This window comes from Chionomys nivalis, chromosome 3 (assembly GCF_950005125.1).
Source record: "Chionomys nivalis chromosome 3, mChiNiv1.1, whole genome shotgun sequence".
Classification (NCBI taxonomy): Eukaryota; Metazoa; Chordata; class Mammalia; order Rodentia; family Cricetidae; genus Chionomys; species Chionomys nivalis.
The window spans coordinates 69,839,624-69,858,628 of NC_080088.1; the positions used below are offsets into that span (position 1 = coordinate 69,839,624).

At 41.4% G+C, this 19,005-nt stretch overlaps 1 pseudogene; it reads left to right on the forward strand.

Moving 5' to 3' along the window:
• Positions 1-19,005, forward strand: part of LOC130871301 (myosin light polypeptide 6-like) — a 159,190-nt pseudogene that overhangs the window by 45,980 nt on the left and 94,205 nt on the right.

Genomic DNA, 19,005 nt, shown 5'->3' on the forward strand with positions numbered 1-19,005 from the left:
CTTTCTTATTTCTGAGTTGAGTTCCAGTTTTACAAACATTAAATGGGTGCTGGAGAGGTGGCACAGTGAGGAAAGCACTGTAGACTCTTCCAGAGGACCCGGGTTCAATTCCCAGCATCCACACTGTGGCTCACAGCCATCTGTAACTCCAGTTCTCGGGAATCTGATTCCTTCCTCTGGCCTCTGGGTAGCCAGGCACATGTTGTATAGATATGTGAGCAGACAAAGCACCTACATACAATGAATGGATGGATGGATGGATGGATGGATGGATGGATGGATGGATGGACAGATGGATGAATGAAGTGATTTAAAGGCATTAAATGAGTTTTAGCTTGGGATTACGACAGAGTTCCTAGCATCCTCTGTAATGGCCCTAAACGTATTTATGCCACTCTGTACTGTATATTTATGTGAACTGGTATTCTCAGCATTGATGATTATGAAATAAAAATATGATCAACTCTGAAAAATATTGAAGACATTCCATATCCTGCAGAAACAAACATTTAGCCAAAATTTATTTATGCAAACAAATAACATACCCATTTTACTAGTATGCAAACCTGCTTTTATCTTTAGCATATGGTGAAACAATATGCATATTCTATAACTAGTTTAAAATAAATTTCTTTATTAGTTTTACCAGTTTAAATGTTTGATTTGTATACCTTTTAAAAAATCTCAGAATTGCATACAAAGTTCTCAGGCGTTAAATTGTCGAAAGTGGAGAATGTTTCTGACTTTCTGGCCGAGGTGATGTTAACTGTGGTGGTATTCACCTTTCACAGTAAGGCTGTATTTGTATTCCTTTATAATTTAAATATTAAAATATCTTCTTTTCAAAGTATATTGTGTAATTTAGATTAAGACATATTTTGTTGGTAGCTAAGTTTAAAAGAAAAAGAGATTAATTTTTTTTTTTACAAAACTTTCTTCTTAGACTAAATACGTCTTACAAGCCCTCTTAGTTTCATTACTTTGACCTTTGACACTCTGAATTGCAGATCTACAGACGTTTTGTGCAGGAAGAAGGTAGACCTCGCCGGTACCCATAAATGGAGAAGTAGCCCGCCGAGGACCACAGTCCAGTTACTGCCCTATTTTGTCTCCAGAAGAGCCACCTTGTCAGGCTAGGGTCACACACCAGGGCTGGACGTATCAAAGCCTCGGGTCCTGGGTGTGCAGTGTGGAGACATTGGCCTCCTGCTGTGCTTCTCCTTCCTTACAACAACGGCAGCCATCAGTGATGATAAACAGACTAGGGAGCTATTGATCATGAGAAAAAACGACAGAGGCTGACATCATTGCCCTCATTTCCATTTTTCCAAACTTTCACAAGCTGAAGTGACTTGTCCAAGGACGAGCAGCAACGGGACCAGGTAGTCTGGGCTTTGGGGTCTTGGTGGCACTTTGCAAAGATGGGGTATTGCTTCTTACATTCCTGAGAAGCTGCCTGCTCCCCCTTGAGGCAGAAGTTTGTGAAGTCAGAGGGAAGAGCCTGCTCACCATCTTACCCTGTACTGCCATCAGGAGTGTGAGCTATATGGCAGGCTTGGGTCCTGGGCTTTCCCTTCTTTAGATGAAGCACACAGGCACTCTGGCTGAAATCCTCTTTAGTGCCAAGAGCCTGTGACTTTAAGATGGAAGACTACTCCAACAGCACTTATCCTCTCTAACCAGATGACCCACTCCCCTAATCCACTGAATCTTGGGAGAGTTGACTGGGGCTGGGTGAGGGTGGGAAGCGCGAGGATCAGCCAGCCCTTTCATGTGGGGCAAGTGAGAAGGCTTTTGTAGGAGCCTTAACTGTGGTGTCCTTGGCTGATGTGGGCTTGGATGTAATAACACCTTGTGCTTCTGCAGCTTCGTGCTTCTGAGGAGCTCAAAGAGCTTCCCAGACATTATCTCACTGTTCCTACCATCTTCTTGGGAGGATGGTTGAGGACCGCCTCATCATTTCCTGGTCCATCCCACACCAAATGGATTAAGAAGTTTTTCCCACAATCATATCCTGGCTGAGTCAAGTTCAGGATCCCGGAGGCCAGAGTTCTGGCTTCCCATCCTGCTCCTTGCCTCATGCTGCTTTCGATTAGCTGCTCCCGAGGCTAAGATTTACTGTCACTATTATAGCGACTGGAGAGATTTGCTGGGGAGCCCGGGGAAAGGAGACTCCTTCCTTCCAGGCAAATGATATCACTGATGGATAAATTGATTAGAGAGAAATATTTGAGCATAGAGTGACTCATGCTAAAGAGGAATCTGGCAGCAGATCAAAAGACATGTATAGATACTGGGATGCTATGTGTACGATCGGGGGAGCCTAGTGTGGCTATCTTACTCATCTAGCTCATCGTGGGTTTAGTGAGTGTTGTTCTTCACCAGTGCAAAATCCTGGAGTTCAGGGGGATCCTCTAGCTCACTCCATGGTTATTTCCTAAGTAGTAAATCAACATGGAAGCCAAGAGAAAGGGCTGGGCTTGAAGAAAGGAAATATGGGTTTCATTCACACTTTATGTATTTTGGTACAATACAAAAAATTAATTTGTTAGGAAATTACTTAATTTATTTGCTCATTAATCTCCCCATTCATGAAACAGGATAATACTTGCTTCATCAGTTTGTCATGCAGAATTCTTGGAGAAAGGGCCATTGAAGTCTTGTTTTTCACAAGTATTTGTATGACTTCATAACTTCTAGGGCGTACTCCAAACCACAGTGTTTCTAGGATTCCAACTTCACTGTATATTTTGGGAGACCTAATTTTCTATTGAAATCAACAGACAGGTTTGGACAAAGTAGTATGATCAAATGGTAGCAGACTTTAGAATGAAAGACAAAACGTTTAAAAAGAAGTTTCATCTTATCTCGGAGTTGAGGTCATGACTGAGTTCTTATCTCCACATCCCACTGAATAGAATTTTGTGTTTCTTTACCATCAGGTACTGCCAGGAGTCTGGGAAGATCCTGAGATGTGTTTGCCTAACAGTCCATTCCTTTGGTTTTCCAGAGTTGTATTCTTCTGTCGGTTTTGTTTACTTACATCATATTAGTTCACATTCTTTTAGCGAGGTCTTTACACTTCTTTCCCCCGGAAAACCTATTCTTAGCTATTAAGACATGCCAATATAATAAACGCCCGTATGGAAAATGATTCTACATTCACTGGAAACCCATTGCTGAAGAGCTTGTCTTTTTGGCCACTCAGTGCCTCTTATGTAAGGAGGCAGAAGAAAAAATTCTAGCTGAAGCTCTCAGTTCAGTGAGAGGCTGCTTCCCCTGAAGAATGGTACTGAGCCTTCGGATCACGTGATCACAGCCAGGCAATTCATCACTGCCCCATTTTGCAATGGCTGTCAGAAACCTCCATACTATTTCATTTTTATATTCCATGTTATCGAAAGAAACAGCTCTCACCTCAGAGGAAATAATGGCTTATTCTGGAACAGATGTGAGTGATCATGGCTAGGGAACCATATACATGGGTCTCCCCAAATACAGTGTTCCAACATGGAAGCAGTTTTGGGGGGTTTATAGTAACAGAATGAAGAACTCCATAAGTCAAAGCAGTTTGAAAATACATTTGTGAGTGTAGCAGAGAGGAGGTACAGGAAGACGGGGAAGCTTTCCTACTGGCCTCCGGTGCTATCTGATGATGGCCTTAGCTTTTGGGTTGGTGGAAGTTGGTGATAGGAGATAGGAAGAGATCCCAAAAGGTTTTTATCTATTAGTCACAAGGTGTTAGTTCTGACTCAGAAGTGGAGAAGGAATGACTATTTTGGGGCTTAATGTAGTTCAAGATAAGGTAATTGGGCTCTGGATTGGCAGCATTCTAACCTCTCCATAGGGCTGCAGTTCTAATCCATCCACCAATCTTTGCAGAGGCGGTTTCTCTCCAGGGATTCACATCATGTAATGACAAGGACATGTGAGGTTCCTTGGATAATCATTTCCTTTATTTTATACAATGATGTGTGTGTGTGTGTGTGTGTGTGTGTGTGTGCATGAGCGCATATGTATGTGTGTGCTTGTGCACGCGTGTGTGCGTGCATGAGTATAATTTCCTTTTAAAATAGCTTTTTAGATGTGTGGGTGTTTTCCCTTCATGTATGTCTATGCAACATATGCATACAGTGTCTGAGGAGTCCAGAAGAGTATATCAGACTCAGAGTTACAGAGGACTGTTAGTTTCCCTGTTGATGCTAAGAATGGAACCAGGGTCCTCCGGTGTTGTGGAATATTACTTTAAGATGTGTTGTGTTTGTTTATGTTGTGCAATATTGGTTTAATGATGCAAAGATGCGTTACATTCTTTTATGTTGCATTTGTTTAACTCTGTGAAACTGTGTTGACTTTGCCTGTCTAAAACACCTGATTGGTCTGATAAAGAGCTGAGCAGCCAATAGGTAGGCAGGAGAAAGAATAAGTGGGGCTGACAGGCAGAGAGAATAAATAGAAGGAAAAAATCTGGAAAGAGAAGATTGAGGAGTGAGAAAAGGAGGAGGAGAGGAGGATGTCAGGGGCCAGTCACCCAGCTACACAGCAAGCCATGGAGTAAGAAGCAAAGAGGGGGAATATAGACTAGAGAAAAGTAAAAGCCCAGAGGCACAAGATAGATGGAATAATTTAAGTTAAAAAAAGCTGGCTAGAAATTAATCTAGTTAAGGCCTGGTATTCATAAGTAAGAACAAGTCTTCATGTATTTATTTACAAACTGGATGGTGGGCCCCCAAAGAGCAAAGAGTAAAAAAACAAAAACAAACAAACAAAAAACAACAACAACTACACTCTGGCAAGGCAGTAGGTGCTCTTAACCACTGAGCCACCACTCCAGCCCCCATATCTACATATTTAAAACTCTAGTGCTTTAACTATAATTCCCTATTAGGTATTTTGATTTGGATTATTTTAGTTTCTCTCTTTTGAGATGGATAGGGATTAAATTATAAGGAAATCAATCCAGCTATTGTTTTATTTGCAAGCAAACACAACAAGTATTGAGATGTGCTGGTGTGGGAAGTCCTTCTGTTTATGTGTTGCTTTTATTTCATCCAGTGGCTTAGCAAAATAGAGCTAGATGAAATAAACTAAACTGAATGCTGGCAAAAAGAAGGCAGAATCAAGAAGAAGCCATGCAGCTGCCACCAGAGACAGATATGTCAGAACTTTACTCAGTAAGCCATAGTCATATGGTGATACAGAATTAATAGAAATGGGTTAAATTAAGATGTAAGAGCTAGCCAATAAGAAGATAGAGCTAATTGATGGAGGAAAGTCATTGGTTAATTAATAAAAAAATCTGCTTGGCCTTATAGGTTAGAACATAGGTGGGTGGAGTAAACAGAACAGAATGCTGGGAGGAAGAGGAAGTGAGCTCAGATGCAGGGCAGCTCCTCTCAGAGCTAGATGCCATGCTTCTGCTCTCCAGGGCAGACGCAATGAAGCTCCGACCCAGGATGGACATAGGCTAGAATCTTCCCGGTAAGTGCACCTTGGGGTGCTGCACAGAATATTAGAAATGGGCTAAATTAATATGTGAGAATTAGCCTAGAAGAGGTTAGATATAATGGGCCAAGCAGTGTTTAAAAGAATACAATTTGTATGTTGTTATTTGGGGGCATAAGCTAACCAGGCGGCCCAGGAGCTGGGTGGCAGGAACACCAGCCCGCAGCTCCCCACTACAGCTAATAGGCCAAAGAGTGATTTAATTAATACAGTTTCTGTGTGGTTAATTTGAGTCTAGGCAGCTGAGAACAAACAAGCAGACTCCTACAACAAATTGGCATACCAACTTGGTTGACTATATCCACATAAAACCTGAGAAAGCTTAAAAAGTAATTCTAGACACAAAAGAACAGAATTAAGCACGGCTTCTTGGTAGCCAGCATTTTGCTGTCTGCTGGTAGTATGCCACACCTCCTTTAAGAGAGGTCTTCCTAATTCAACTGTAGCAGAAAAAAAAAATACTGCTTGGTTTCAAAACAGTGACTTCCTGGTTCAGCAGCACGGATGGCTCTGACACTTTTGGGAGGTTCAGCTATGGAGCATTTCAATGGGGTCTGTGATCAGAGTGCTACAACTTGCTTAATGGCAACACAGACCTGCTGTGTGCCTAAAAGTGGGGTTGTGAGCATGGCACCCAGAGGCAGCGAACATGTCTCTGCCATGTTGGACTGGGAGGAAACAAAAGGTAAAACAGCCTTAGTCTTAGTAATGACGTTTAGTCGCTTAACATTTTAAGAAGCTCTTCTGGGCAGAAAAGGATTTCAGATACACAGTAGGACAGATTCAGACATAAAAGACTTCTAAATGAGACACAGTGTGTTTGAAAATGTACATAGGCTTGGGAGAGAGAAGAAAAAGAGTAAAGAGATAGTAAATGTAATATAAAAGAGTATATAGATAGTCATAGATGAAAGGAGGAAAGATAATAAAATAAATATTAAACTTGTAGAAAAAGCAATAGAGTAAGAAAAATAAGCTACGTAAAGATGGAATATATACAGAGAGTCTAGATTATGTATATTATTGTGTTTTCTTTAAATTATTTGTCTGTAAAGGAGCTAACTACAGAGAGACATTTTATTGTATTGGCTGCTAAGATAAACCAATATAAAGGTATCTTTAGTTCAAAATTTGGGTCTAAGGATTTGTTGCTTTGAAAGAGAGGTTCTTCTTTTGTTTCCACAGAGGATGAGAACCTGTGGAATCCTTCCAGACTAATGTGGTTTGATGGACCAAGACCCTCCTGAAAGGCTGCCATGAACACCCCAAACATTACTTTGCCCAATTGACAGCAGGAAGTAGTTTGAAGAGAACTACGTCCAAATTCCCAAATATTGTTTATAAATGTTTGTTTATATTTAAAGAAGGACATGCTATACAGATGGATACTTTGCATTGGTATGGATCTTGGTCTATTGATACAAATTAAGATCAATTTTGTTATACGTATATTTTTGCTCTTGATTGAGGTATTGTGTTTGTGTAGCTTATTTGAAAATATAATGTATAATTAAGAAATATAGGTTAATAGTCATCTATAATAGTCAAGCTTGTTGTCATGTTAGTTAGGTTTTCTAGATATACAGAGATGTATTTCAGATGGATAGGCATTCTTCAGATCTTTCAAAGACTACAGAATATGGCATTTAAAAATGTTTTAATAACTTAGGACTTTTCATAACATGAGACATGTCTGATCCTGGCAGCACCAATCTACTTCAAGAGGAAGATGGGCATGGAAGAGACTCCTTAGCCATTTGGGCAAGAAACTGCTTTTGCCTGGACTGCTTGATGTTATTCCATATAAACTGCACATGCAAGATCCACAGAAAATGACTGTTGAACTTGCCTAAAGGTGAGACTGTCTTTTGGAGTTCCTGCTTTATGAAAGAATTTTCCAGACATTCTGCAGGACACAGAATAAAGTGACCGACAAACTGCCAATATAGGTCGAACCACATTTAAAATTTTCTGCTTCATGGAAAAGTCTGCCTGATACTATGAGCCAGTAGGCTGAAGATGGGTGCCCCAATGACACAAAAGAACTTTGGGTGACTGTCCAGCCAGAGAGATGTTTCTGTCAACTCTAGAGTTCTGGAAGTTGCTTATACTGCACTTCCTGTTTTCTTAGGTAATATTATGTCTTTCTGGACTTTTTGATGGAGTTGAAGAATAGATAGTTACAATTATAGTTTTCCTTAGTCATGATAAAAGATAAAGTAGATATAAATGTTGTAACTGTAATTCTTGCTTGATAACTGTCTTGTTATATGTAATTTTACTATGTTAAAATTAAAATCTTTCTTTTTATTTAAACAGAAAAGGGGAAATGGTATGGGAATTCCTTCTGTCCATGTGTTGCTTTTATTGGTTAATGAATAAAGCTACTTTGGTCAGTGGTTTAAGTAGAATAGAGTTAGGTGGGAAAACTAAACTGAATGCTGGGACAAAGAAGGCGGGGTCAAGGAAAAGAAATATAGCCACTGCCAGAGACAGACGCCAAATGGATCCTTGCTGGTAGGCCATGAGCCTCATGGTAAAATAGAAAATAATGGAAGTGTATTAATTTAAGATATAAGAGTAAGCTAAAAATATGCTTTAGCTATTAGTTAAACAGTATTACAAATAATATAATTTATGCGTGATTATTTTGTGGTTCTGGCAGCCAGGAATGAACAAGTGGCTTCCCCCAACAATGTGCATTTAAAGTATAAAATTAGATTACTCCAGCAGTGAGGCCTAGAGGCAAGCTGGAGAAGGATTCTGGGTTTGCCTCAAGATTTTTTTTTAAAAAAGGTTTATTTATTCATGTACTTTATGTATATATATGTTCTGTCTTCATGCACACCAGAGGAGGGAATCAGATCCAATTATAGTTGGTTTGTGAGCTACCATGTGGTTGTTGGGAATCAAACTCAGGAAGCACAGTGAAGTATTCTTAACTGCCAAGCCATCTCTCCAATCTAACCTTAAGATTTGTAAGCAACCCAATTTGACAGTATCTGCATAGAAAGAATCCCATTTTCCCCACCTCATCCTCAACAAGAATTTTTCCAAGTCTATTGTTCTACCACTTCCGTCCCTCACTCAACATCCTCGGGCCAGTTAAGAGTGCATTTGGGGACCCTGTCAATAGACATCCTTGGCAGGGTGACACTGGGGGCCTGGCACTGACAGATGTGGGCACCTCACACTGATGTGTTTCTCAAATGTTCTTCATTTGAAGTATTCTTCAAGAGTGAAGCTGGGACATAAAACTATTGTGTTAGTCAGCTTTCTCTCCTGGAGAAAAAAACATCTGGAATAACCAACAATATGGAGGAGAGACTTATTTTTGACTCGTGGCTTCATGCTTGTGGTTAATTGGCTCTGAAGCTCTGGTACTTGGCAAGGCAGAACATGGTGGAAGCTATGGTAAAGCAAAGCTCTGGCCATTCTGTCAGAGAGAGAGGAGAGGGGAAAAGAGAAGAGAGGAGAGAAGAGGGGATGAGAAGAGGGAGAGGAAAAGAGAGGAGAGGAGAGAAGGAAATATGGGGCTGGGGCTACTATCTCATTATATTTTAAAGAGATATCCTAAAGGACCTCTTCTTCTTCTTCTTCTTCTTCTTCTTCTTCTTCTTCTTCTTCTTCTTCTTCTTCTTCTTCTTCTTCTTCTTCTTCTTCCTTTTTTTTTTTTTTTATTTTCAAGACACGATTTCTCTGTAGCTTTGGAGCCTGTCCTGGAACTAGCTCTTGTAGACCAAGCAGGTCTCGAACTCACAAAAATCCGCCTGTTTCAGCCTCCCAAGTGCTGGGATTAAAGGCGTGCGCCACCACCTTTCTTCTTTAAGCCCTACCACCACCCCAGTATCTGCAATTTCCTAATAATGATACGTTGAGGCCCAAGCTTTTAATGCATGACCTCTAAGGGCCATAACAAATGTCACTCACTATAACAAATGCCACTCGCTTATTTCATCCCTGGACCACCTTTAGGGTGAAGTGGAGCTGTGGAGCTGTTCTTCCTGGAGCTATTAAAGGTTACGGTCTGGGCCTTCATAGTCCTAATAAACCAGGCTCAGACACGTGTCCTTAGTAAGTCAACAAAACAAACAAGTAGTAGTGAACCACAGGAATAAAAAAATATGTGAGTCCTAGAGTTGTGATCTTTCCTAGGTATGAGGAACCAGGGAAGAGATAAGCTATGGCCTGAATGTTGACTTGGAACCACTCTGTGGGAGCACATTTGTGTGGTCTCGTGTGCTTCTCACCTGGCGGGCAAGGCCGGCCTCTGGACTCTGAGGCATGGAGCCTGTACTAGGAATGGCAGTTGGCTGATTCTACTGCTGTCTTGTAGCTCTTTTGCACAGAAACCTGCTCGGTGACCTATTTAACCTACTCAGTCCTGGGACCCTGACGTGTAGGAGCCGGATGATCACAGTGACCATCTGTCCAATTCCTCATTTTAAAGATGGAACTACCAAACTACTGAAGTCATGAACCGCTCAAGTCCCATATATTATATATTAACTACCCATGTAAGATCCCCCGCCCCTCCCAGCACAGGGTTAGAGCATGGAGAACAGAAAGATTTGATTTATGTGCTGGTGATAACCAAGTCAGATCTACTGCGTTGAATACATCTGCAATTAGAAACTCCTAGAGGTCTTGACATAAAATGTGAGAAATATGAGCAAGGAGGAGGAAAAGAATATCATCGAGTTGGACTGTTAGAAAGAGTAATCCCCTCCCCAGCCCCAGATATATTGCACTCGCTCCAAACTGCTCTTGCGGAGCAGAGATAAAAATGAATAGCTTTGTTTCCTGTGATCTCTTTATCAGGCGAAGTGCACGACTATGGCTCTCAGTTACTTTAATGGAAAAACTGAAGTTGTATTATCAGATGATAAGGCTGTGTCAGGTGTTATTTTATTCCCTTATCTTCCTTGTTCAAGGTGAGGTGCCGGAGTCCTGACGGATGAGCTGGCTTACTGCAGACTGTGGAGCCTTGATCTCACTCTGCTTTTCAAGATAACCGTGGCAGGTGAGAGAGGCCTCCAGGCCAGCAGATTCTGATCACAGGACCAAAGCAGGGGCCTTGATGGCTGGGGTCCTTGTCACAGGACAGAGAACTTGGGGAGCTGTGCGGACTCAATCACACGGCCCAGAGTAAGCTGTACTGCAGTCACCTCAGGAGTCCTGGAGAGTGTATTCGGCAAGCATTAGCAGGTGATCTCAGATGTTCCTTGTGCTATGTTTGATAACGATGAGTCATGCCAGTCCCTGCTACCCTTGGGAAGCTCACAGCCCAGAGGGCAGAAGGCTTGATCACAAGGGAAGGAGGCTTAGTCACATCCTCGTCCTCTGGGCTCCCAGAGCCCTCTGTACCTCTCTGTACTTCAGCTGTTGTTATTGGGTGTGAGCAGTTATTTTTCTGCAAGACTGTGTTTTTTTCCTATTTGAATGCACGCTCATCAGAAAAGGAAGAAGGCTTAGATACAGTCTCATGTCCATTGTTTAGCTCCAGAGCTGAAATTTAGCCAATAAGTGTGACTTATTCGTGTGTAAGAGAGTTAATGGGCTTATTTGTTACTTAACAACTGGGGTGTGTTTCCTCTATAACATCCCCTCCAATCAGTCCTTTGCCAAATGTCATACGTGGGTCATGAAATCAGACAAACCTCGTGCTTCAGCCCCCTAATCACTCACAAAATGGCTCTGGCATTTCATCATTCACTGGTGCTAGTGGTGGATGAGGACTGACCATGGACCAAAAGTATGAGGTCACCAGCGAGGTATCATAGATTTTCTGATTGCTCCAACTCTCCACTGAGCTTGGGGTTAGGGAACAGGTTGCTCCCTATCTAAAAACATCAGTTACTTTATCTGGGATTTTTTTTTTTTCATCATAAAGTTCTGTCTGATATGCTTCAAAAGGCTGTTGAGGTAGAAGTATAAAAACAAATGCAGAGTACTTCCAGGTAAGGTCACCCTGCCTCTGTGTGACCAGGTGAGAAAAAAAAAATCAAAACATGAAAAACTACACCGAATTTAAAGAGGAGAAAGAGGAAGTGATTCAGAAATGCACAGAAGTAGTGACAGGATTCCTAAAGAGGGCAGAGCCAAAGGCAGGCATTGCATGAAGAGAAAGTCTTGCCAGACAGAGCGCCAGCTGTGGGGCTGCCTGAAGGGGGCCAGGAGGCACACTCCACATCAGCTTGCCCATTTTCCTGGTCCGTGGTCACTGGTGATGTCAATGATCATTAGCTGATCTTAAGTCTAAGCCTATATTTCTTGTCCACTTGGTACTGATCCCATTCGGATAGCTTGTTTTCTCCCCACTGACTGGTACTGGAGAGTAAGCCCTCAAGAGTAGATTACTCAACAAGAAAATCCCCAAATCAACTAGATGAGATGTCCAACAAATGCAAAAATCGTATCACAGAAACACAAGAGATACCAAATGACAAGGTGACAAGCCTCCTCCCAAAGACCACAGCTCCTTAACTATTGAATGAGAAGATGCTAATACCGGTAAAACATTACATGAAGACTTTGAAAGTTTACTAGTAAAAATGATGAGGAATCTTAAGGAGGATACACACAAGCAAATGAATTCAAGGCAGGTCCTAACAAGAAAATCAGCAACATAAAACAGAAGACATCAAAATGAATGAGAAGATGAGCAATATGGGGGGAAAGTGGGCACTATGGAAGAAGAATTCAGAAAGGAAACAGATTTTGAAAAATTAAACAAACAGCAAGTTTGGAAATGAAAACATTCAACTGAGTAGATGAAGTTAAAAAAAAGTGATGACAGGATCCTCAACATTCAAGGACTCTAGGATAGTCTCAAGAGACCAAACTGGAGACTCCAGAGGCTAGAAAAAGAAACTGAGACAAACGCTAAAGAATAGACAATCTATTTGGTGAAATTGTAGCAAAAATTTTCCTGAATTTAGAGAAATGGATGTCCAAACACAAGGGTCAGTTAGAGCACCAAGTAGACACCATGAGATGAGATCTTCTCCAGAACATTTCAAGATGTGAAGAATACAAGGCAAACAACTATCAAAAGCTGTGTAGGAAAAAATGCCAACTCACCCACAAAAATAACACCTCAGAATAATCTCTCCCCCAAACAACTCTGAAAGCCAGGAAAACATAGACCATAAATCACTGCTAACAAAGATTGCTACATCCAGCAAAGCTATTCTTTAAAATTGACCAGGAAATACGGGCATTTTGAGACCAGCACAAACTAAGGCAGTTCATGACAACAGAACTCGGCTGGAGAAGGTACCTGAAGGAATAGTACACACATAAGGGAGAGAAAAAAAGCCAGCCTTGGTAATAAGAGCAAAGGAAAGAATACAGATATATAGATATATAGATGGATAACGGGAAGCTATATCCAAACAATAAATGAGAAACCCCCTCATGCTAACGGGGGAAAAAGGAAAGAAGAAACAAAAATCTAGCCACAAGAAAAACAACCTACAGAATCACAGAGGTTAATAAACCTCTCAACAAAATCTGAAGTATCCTCAACCCACTGATAAAGAGACAGAGACTGGCTGTTGATAGAGAGCCTAGATATAATTGTTCATTGTCTCTAATACAATCTCACTGATAAGGACACCCAAAGTTGAGAGTCAAAGGTCAGAAATCAATTTATCAAGCAAAATAAATCTAGAAACAGGCTACCATAGCTACTGTAATGAATAAAGTGGACTTCTAACCAAAATTAGAATAGACACAGGCCTTTACATACTAATTAAAACTATATATGCAGCACCATATGTTGAGATACTTAATCTTATAAGAAGCAAGCATCCATACATATAAAAGGTCTGTTAGGTCCTATATGTCAACAGTAGTAACTGACTTCAATACCCCAATCTTATCTTTAAATGGGTTATTAATATGGAAGGGCAACAAAAAATCATTAAACTATACTATAGAATTATATATATATATATATATATATATATATATATATATATATATATATATATATATCTCAGTAGTTTATGGACCCGCTAAAATAAACCGTATCGTAAGTCATAAAATATGTCTCGACAAACAAAAAAAGAATTAGTGATTTCCTGTATCTTCTAAGATCATGGGGAATTTGAACTAGAAGTCCAAGGCGGGAGAGACTGCTCAGTTGTTAAGAACCCAACCCTTCAGTTCTCAGTAGTCCTCATTGTCCATTATGTTCAGCGAGACCGGTTTTGTCCCATGCTTTTTCAGACCCCGGCCAGCTGGCCTTGGTGAGTTCCCGATAGAACATCCCCATTGTCTCAGTGTGTGGGTGCACCCCTCGCGTTCCTGAGTTCCTTGCTCGTGCTCACTCTCCTTCTGCTCCTCCCTTGGATCGTGAGACTTCAGTCCAGTGCTCCAATGTTGGTCTCTGTCTCTGTCTTCTTTCATCGCCTGATGAAGGTTAATATTCAGGAGGATGCTTATATGTTTTTCTTTGGGTTCACCTTCTTATTTAGCTTCTCTAGAATCATGAATTATAGTCTCAATGTCCTTTATTTATGGCTAGAAACCAAATATGAGTGAGTACATCCCATGTTCCTCTTTTTGGGTCTGGCTTACCTCACTCAGGATAGTGTTTTCTATTTCCGTCCATTTGTATGCAAAATTCAAGAAGTCATTGTTTTTCACTGCTGAGTAGTACTCTAATATGTATATATTCCATACTTTCTTCATCCATTCTTCCATTGAAGGACATCTAGATGGCAATGGGTTCTTGTTCCTATTGCATGTAATGGCTTTGTGGGAGCCCAGGTAGTTTGGATGCTCACCTTGATAGACCTGGATGGAGGTGGGTGGTCCTTGGACCTCCCACAGGGCAGAGAAACCTGCTTGCTCTTTGGGCTGAGGAGGGAGGAAGACTTGATTGGGGGAGGGGGAGGGAATGGGAGGTGGTGGCGGGGAAGAGGCAGAAATCTTTAATAATTAAATAAATTAATTAATATAAAAAAAAAGAACCCAACCCTTGATTTTGCCGAGGACTCAGAGCACAGGACTCGGAGTCAGGACCCACACAGCAGCTGACAACTGTCCATGACTCCAGTTTCAGGGGAATTTTCGTCCTCTTCTAACTTCAGGTCACCAGGCACGCACGGTGCAGAGACATGCACACAGGCAAAACACTCATACACATAAATAAAATGATAAAAAACCCTAATAACAAAAAGTAGAAGCCAATAACAAGAGAAACTACAAAATATATGGAGACTAAGTTATATGCTCTTCCACAAACAGTGAGCCAGTTAGATAACTGAAATGTTCCCAGAACAAGTGAAACTGTTGGAGTCCTTCCGGCACTGGTAAGGCTGTTCTGAGTTGGAAGTTAATAGCCTTGAGTGCCTATACTTACAAAACACCAGAGAGATCCCAAATAAATAACCTCATTGTATTAGTTACTTCTCTGCTGCCTTGATAAAAAAAAACCACAGCCAGAGGCACTTTAGAGGAGAGAAAGACTTATTTGGCTACATTTGCATCACAATGAATCATTGAAGGAAATCAGGTTAGGCATTCCAGGCAGAAACCAGGAGACTTGAGCCTCTGAGAGAAGCTGCTTGCTGGCTCATTTGTTGCTTTCTCTACGGCTCACCCACAGGCTCATACTCAGCTAGCTTTCTTGTTTTATTTTGTTTTAATTTTACACTATGTATGTGCTCCGTTTTATGTTTGTAAACACGTATGTGGGTGCCCTCAGAGGTCACGGAAGGTTGTCCGATCCTCTGCAGTTGGAGCCGTAGGCATCATAAGGCACTGACATGGATCCTGGGAACTGAACTTGGGTCCTCTGCAAAAGCAGTACAAGCTCTTAACCACGAGACATCTCTCCAGACCCTTGGTCAGCTTTTCTTACAGCTCTGGAGCCACTCGGTACAATGGTGCCACCCACAGTGGGCTTGGCCCTCGTAGATCAGTTAAAACGACCAAGACAATCCATCACAGATATGTCCATAGACCAGCTTGATGAAAACAATTACTCAGTTGGTACTCTTTTTCTGGCAGGTCTAAGCAGTGTCGAGTTGACAGCTAATGCTAACTGAGACACTTGATGCAACTAATGACTTTAGAAAAACAAGAATCAGCCACACCCAAATGCAGCAGGTAACTCACGACAATAAAGATCAGGGCAGCATTAAAGGGAGAACAAAGAATAGCAAACACTAAGTCCATTGGAAAGATCAGCAAGACTGGCAAATCCCTAGTCAAACTGACCAAAATCATTCTCAAAGTAAAAACTAGAGATGACAAGGGGGCAGTTGTAACAGTTTCCCTTTAGGGATCTTTAATTAATACTTTGAAAATTTAGGCCACCTAAAACTCAGAAATCTATAAGAAATGGATAAATTCGTAGACACATACGAGCCATCAAAATTAAATCAAGAAGACACAAGCAATGGAAACAGATCTTTAACGAGCACTGAGATTGAAGCAGTTGTAAACCCTCTTTTCATAAAGGAAGCCCCAGGACTAAGTGAGTCACTGCTGAATTCATTTTTCAAAACTAACACCAATCACCTCAAACAGCATCACCACAAAGAAAGGGAAAGAACACTAGGGAACTCATTCAACAAAGTCAGTACTGCCCTGTCACCAAAACTGGCAAGAGCAGACGAAGAAATAAAATATAGACAAGTCTTCCTGATAAATCCTCTCAATAAATTCTTATAAATCATAGTTAAGAACACATCACAGAAAAATCCTATATCATGATACAGTACCTTGGCGGGGGGATGGGAGGTGGGGGGTGGGTCAAGGACTGTTCAACAAATAAGTTAATAAATATAATTCAACATGCAAATAGAACTAAGGGCAGAAATCCCAGGGTGAACTTAATAGATACAGAAAAAGCCTATGATAAAGTTCAACATTACTTTCCAATAAGAGACCAGAAGAAATCATGGACACATGTCAAAATAATAAAGACTCTCTACAGACAACAAACCTCTAGACGTTATCCTGAGTGGAGAGAAACTGAAAGTGTTTCTCCGAAAGTCAGAACAAGGGAAGGGTGGCTACTGTCACCACTCTTATTCGATATAATGATCAAAGTCTTAATTAGCGCGGTAAAACAAGAAAAAGAATTAGAAGGGATAGCAAGGAAGAAGAAAGAATATCCCTGCCCACAGATGACAGGATCTTACTGCTAAACATCCCTCATGACTCCACCCGAAGACTCGAAACACTTTTGTCAAAGTAGCAAAATGAAAACACGGAAATCAATAGTCCTTCTCTGTAATAACTGCCTTGCTAATAATCAATTAAAAAGATCTTGTTCATACCAATTTAAAAAATTACACAGAATTTCTAGGAATAAACCTATCTTAGAAAGTGAAAGGCTCCTTCAGTGGAAGATTTAAGACAATCAAAGACACTAGGAGAAGGAAAGTCCTCTGACGCCCATGGATCGGTGAGTCAATATTGTAAAATTGGCCGTGCTACTAAACGCAATCTGCAGACTCAGAATAACCTCTATCAAAAGTCCAATTTTCTTCTTTACAGAAACAGAGAAATAATCCTAAAATTCATATGGAAGCACAAACGGCTCCAAGCAGCTGAAACGGCCCTAAATGGAAAGAGCAATGTGGAAGACATCACAGTCCCTGAGCTCAGGTCAGGCTACAGAGCCACAGGAACACAATGAGACAGACCAGCGGGACAGAACGTAGAGCCCAGAAATATGCACATACAGCTGTAGATACCTAATTTTGATCAGAGATGCCCAAAACATAGATCAGAGGAAAAGAGCCTCATCAATGAGTTGTAGGAAAATCTTACCTCTACCTGTAGAGAACGTTACAAAATCTTTCTCCCCACCTGGGAAATAACCGCAAATGAATTAAAGACCTGAATGCAAGACCTGAAACTTCGAAATTGCGGGAGGAAAACCGATCAAAACACGTCAAGATCTAGGCACAGGAAAGGCCAATTGTGAAAAAGAACCCAAAGGCACAAAGAATACTCCCCCTCCCATCTGAATGGATTACATCCAATTACAAACCTTCTACACAGCACAGGAAACCAATGGCAGAGTGGCTAGGCCTTGCTTTAGACAAAGGTGTGATTTTTCTCCTGGTGCAGAATATGAAAGTAAACAGAGAACGGAGAAGAGGAGGAAGAGATCTTTAGTAAGGCAGGGGAGGGAAAAGAGATTAATGGCCAAAGTGTGACATGAAAGCAAACGAGAACCTCCATGACCGGAGCCAGGGAAGCAGAGGGGTTGGCACAGGAACCGAGGGAGGGTCATAATAAAGGGGCATCAAATAAGAGCAAAGTAAAGCGATGGCCAACATAACAAACTAAAAGCATTTAAAAATCTTATCTATAGTTGTATATAAAAGGAAATGGATGTGAATGGCAAAGTCCACACAAAAAGAGGAAGGTGATTAGGCTTTGGGGTGGGGTTTCTTTTCACCCCACTCAGGACTCTTCACGTGCTTTGGGGAAAAGGCTTCTAACTCAGAACTCAGGTGGACTCTCTCGTCTCATATACACTTTTATTTCTCTATTGGTTATGTTGTATTATGGCGTCTGGAGGAAAGTTTTGGCAAACACTGGAACCAGACTGCCACACTGCCACCACAAAATAGGATCCACACTTCCACCAGGGCTGAAGGAGCCCATTCCCACCTTGGCTTTCTTGTGGGGCCGAAGAGACCAGCTAAAAGACAGTGCTTTGGAAATACAATTCTGAAATTCCCTTGCTCCCAGGAAATGGGGATTGAAATGAAGACGTTGCTTTATTGACGGTGGTGAACCAGTTCTGCAGAGACCGGGGCCCTGGCATGACTTTGCAGGGCTGGTCTTAGACAAGCCACTGTCTCTCCAGGTTTCCAGATACTCACCAATCTTCCAGCTTTGCTAGTTTGTGATTCTACGATACTGGTTCTTATGATTTCTGGCTGCCATGAGTTGGCTGTACAGTGGGGAGTCCTTGTCTTACCATGCCCCCATCATGCCCTTGAGCAGCCAGAGCCTCATCTCAAAGCGAGGGCTCTGGGTGTTCATTTGCAGTGCCTGGCCAGTGCCTGGGGAGCCAGTAGCATCTGCTCTGTTCTTCCATCCTGACCCTGGGTTAGCATCCACCTAGAGCCCCTGTTGAATTTAAGCTTCTCACTACTAGCCTAAGAGGACCAACTATGTCTCAACTCTTCAAGGCTAAACTCCAGTGAGCCTTTTTCTATGAGGCCTTCTAAGGATGTCTCCTGGAAGTTCCTCTTTCTTGAACATTCATGGCACCAGTTGGTACTTTCCAAAGACACTTAATACTTTCTACGTGACTCTTTAATTTAACAAGACACGCTCCTTGGTTGTCTATAGTCTGTGAGGACAGTGTGACAGGTAAAGCAGTCTTGTTTCTTATAGGTCCTGGTAATTTTTTTTTTTTACATGATAAGCCCTCAGTAATCAATGATCTGAGGAGTTTGATATTTAAATTTTATTATTCTCATCCTTGGTTAGTTATGTCCAACTAAGGATCAT